We start from the raw sequence: 3,097 nt of genomic DNA, 5'->3' as shown, positions 1-3,097 counted from the left end.
TAGGGATGATTAGGAGGCCATGATGGACAAAGGTCACTGGGCAAATTTGGCCAGGATGCCGGGGTTACACCCCTACTCTTTTTCGAAGGACCTGGAATCCTGGGATTTTTTGTGACCACAGAGAGTCAGGACCTCGGTTTTAACGTCTCATCCGAAGGACGGTGCTCTTTGACAGTATAGTGTCCCCGTCACTACACTGGGGCGTTAGGACCCACACAGACCACAGGGTGATCACCCCCTGCTGGCCTCACTAACACCTCTTCCAGCAGCAACCTGGTTTTCTCAGAAGGTCTCCCATCCAGGTACTAACCAGGCTCAGCCCTGCTTAGCTTCAGTGGGCAACCAGTCTTGGGCTACAGGGTGATATGGCTGCTGGATTCATCATAGATAATCAAAGCACCACTGTCTCATGAAACGGGGGGCTGGTCCACCCTGAGCCAGACTAACTGAAAACACCTCTCCTGCAGTCCTGAAAGAGAAAGCACAAACAGACACAAAGATCAAGCCTGTTAGAACACAACAGTGTAAAATAGTGAATAAAACATTTCTAACCTGAAAAATCCCTTCTCCAGATCACTTAAGGAGTAGATGGGGCTCTTCCCACTCTGGTGTCCTCCATGCTCAAAGAGGTGTTTCTCAATCTCACCAATCAAATCTATAAATGCATGTACACATTTTGTAGGAACTACATATAAACAAAAAACATTTTATTCACTTCAATACAATTAAAAGGGTAGAGCAAGAACAGAAAATCAGTCAATAAAAAAATTAAAAAAAATAGTCAGAAATATGTAATTTTAAAAAATGTTCCATGAATACAAACATCCTAATAAAGAAACTGACTTGCCTGTAAGAAATTATTTTCTAATGGCACCGGAATCAACACCTGGTTCCCCCAAAAACGTTACTCGTAAAATGTTGCCAGGGGTCCCTTTCTTTTGCCGCTGCCACTGAAGCATGGCTCTTTGAAAGAAGTCTGTGCGAGACACGCAGATGGTGAAATTCTTGCTGTCATCTACCTTACTTGCCAACAACCTCAGTACATCATCTGGACTGTGCAATGAAAAACAGATGAGTCAAATTGTATATTCTTAAGTTTGTTTACCTGTCTTGATTAAAAGGACTCTACCATTTGATGTCTGGGCTTTGGTTGTGGTGTTCAGGTGTGCCACACATAGGACTGTCCACATCAAACGTCTGTGATACACTAAGAATTTAACCAAAGGTTATATTCTTGGTCTCACTACACTTAACTTGTTTGTACTCTAAAACATCATAAAAATGGTTAGCCATTAAATACTTTTAGAAATCATAAAATATTACCTATCGCCACATAAACTTGCATGAATAGGCAACTGTCTGTGTGTAAAAATCTCTGAACAAATGGGACACTGTCCCTCATCCTACAACATCAAGAAAATACAAATGATGAAATATGACATGGCAAGTAAAAACTGGTCCTTAAACACATCTCTTATAATTTACAGCACATACAGTAGAAATATATTGACAAATATTTGATAACTTTTAACAATAGAGATTCATGTCACCTCATAACTTGCGGTGGGTGTAGGAGAACAGGTGTAAAAATATGACAGAAGTAGGTGTCATATTTTTATTGAAAGATCAGTTTGCCACAAAAACAACATTGACAATGAACAATGACATTTGAGTTCATGATTTTAAAGTATTTTTGGGAGGGGTAAGGTAAGATGTAGGTACGGTAAGATGCAGATTTTTGTGCTGTGTTTTTAAAATTTATCATCAGTTCTGAGCATTCTCATATAACTCTGTCCTCATTCATTTGTATGTTTATCTTTTTGTTTGGGGTGTTTAATATTAGGATTTTGTTTAAAATACTCTACCAGAACCACCCTGCAATATCAAGTCCCTCCCCATTAAGCCCCCGCCGTATTCATTGTCTGAATTCTCCCGTATACACCCCTTTTGACGCAGTGTATGCATACAGTTGCTACGCACCATAAATCTCTTGTATGATTAGGGGTGTGGAGTGCGTGCGTATTACACGCCATAAAGACCGTATCATATAGGCTACACGGAAAAACTATTTTTGGAGTATAAATAGCACGAGAAATTAAATTCGTGGTATAGATACGCACTTCCATGAGGACCGTTTTTAATGTTTTATCAGACAATAACTAGGCTACTCAAGATTTTGCTTTAGTATAATTTTCGGGACAATCAGATTTCGGAACAAATTCAACTTTTTTAAACTTAAATTAAACAAATTAAGCAATTAAACTTTGGCAATTGTCATTAATACTAATCGGATTTAGCTTTAAAAAACACACACACATACAGTATATTAATGTTGGTGAAATAAATGGAAACAAAACTACATAACATTACCTGGAATCCACCAGCATCCCTCTGCTCTTCCATGGTGACTTTAACTGTTGCGCTCGCAGGGTTGCCAGATGCCAGCAAAGTTTTCCAGCCCAAAACCTCGTCAAAACCACGAGAATGCACAAAAAACCACCCAAAATTGTTTTAACCAAAATTATTATATAATATATTATAATATAATAATTATGTTATATTATATTCATATATTAATCCAAAAAATATATTATAGGCTAATAATAATACAATTGTCTGAAAAATTAACGAGGCATTTTAATTGTTTATTAATAAACTAGTGTTTTCTAAAATCAGCTGGAAACATATCTCCATCTCAGCTGTAAAGCGGGTGCGCCTTTAGAGAGAAATTCATATGGATAGCCTATACATCATCAGACGGTATTTGCTTTCGATTCTATTTTGTTCGTTTAAAAGTGGACATTTCAAGCTTTAGCCTACATAAGCTATATTTTAGTTTCAGTTCATTTTTGAGACGCGATCCAGCACTGAGACTGAAAGCTCGCCTGGTTTTTTTCTTTTATTTTACGAAAGCACAACGTTTTCTTGTTATCGTGAGTTTACACAAATAAAAGCAGTGGCGAATGATGCATTTTTTATTTTCTGTATGACCAGAAATGATAGAGTAGGCCTATTCTATTGTAATAATCTTAGCCCTGTATTATTATTGTCTAATCTGTATTATGACCGACATTTGACGAATTGCTTTGTTCCTTTT

At 37.4% G+C, this 3,097-nt stretch overlaps 1 pseudogene; it reads right to left on the bottom strand.

Moving 5' to 3' along the window:
• Positions 1 to 260: 260 nt before the first annotated feature.
• On the bottom strand, positions 261 to 377 carry LOC130071720 (5S ribosomal RNA; annotated as a pseudogene).
• Between the last annotated feature and the right edge of the window lie 2,720 nt (positions 378 to 3,097).

This window comes from Rhinichthys klamathensis, unplaced genomic scaffold, assembly GCF_029890125.1.
Source record: "Rhinichthys klamathensis goyatoka isolate OS25496 unplaced genomic scaffold, OSU_Roscu_1.1 h1tg000452l_1, whole genome shotgun sequence".
NCBI lineage: Eukaryota > Metazoa > Chordata > Actinopteri > Cypriniformes > Leuciscidae > Rhinichthys > Rhinichthys klamathensis.
This window is presented reverse-complemented; position numbering and strand designations above follow the sequence as displayed.